This window comes from Microtus ochrogaster, chromosome 16 (genome assembly GCF_000317375.1).
Source record: "Microtus ochrogaster isolate Prairie Vole_2 chromosome 16, MicOch1.0, whole genome shotgun sequence".
Taxonomy (NCBI): Eukaryota; Metazoa; Chordata; class Mammalia; order Rodentia; family Cricetidae; genus Microtus; species Microtus ochrogaster.
Window position 1 is genome coordinate 30,188,337 of NC_022018.1, and position 455 is coordinate 30,188,791.

Genomic DNA, 455 nt, shown 5'->3' on the forward strand with positions numbered 1-455 from the left:
ACGGATTTGAATATAGACTACATTTTTTTTTGCTTATTACATTTGTTTATTTTGATTGATTGATGGGGGACGACGAGTGTAGGAGCACGGGCGTGTAGAGCTTAGAGGACAACTTCCAGGAATCAGCTCTCTCCTTCATGTGTGTCCCAGGGACTGAACCCTAAATGTCAGCCTTGATGGTGAGTGCCTTTACCTGCTGAGCCTTCAGTGTGACTTATGCATGGGACATTCCAGAGAGAGAGGCATCCAGGGAAAGGAAAAGACACACTCAAGTGTGAGTGTGGGGTCTGAAAGGTTACTTGTGTGTAACCAGGAGCCGCATATATGTTTTTCAACATATAAAGAAGATGAAAAGAGGGATTTGGCCGGGCGATGGTGGAGCACGCCTTTAACCCCAGCACTCGGGAGGCAGAGGCAGGCGGATCTCTGTGAGTTTGAGACCAGCCTGGTCTACA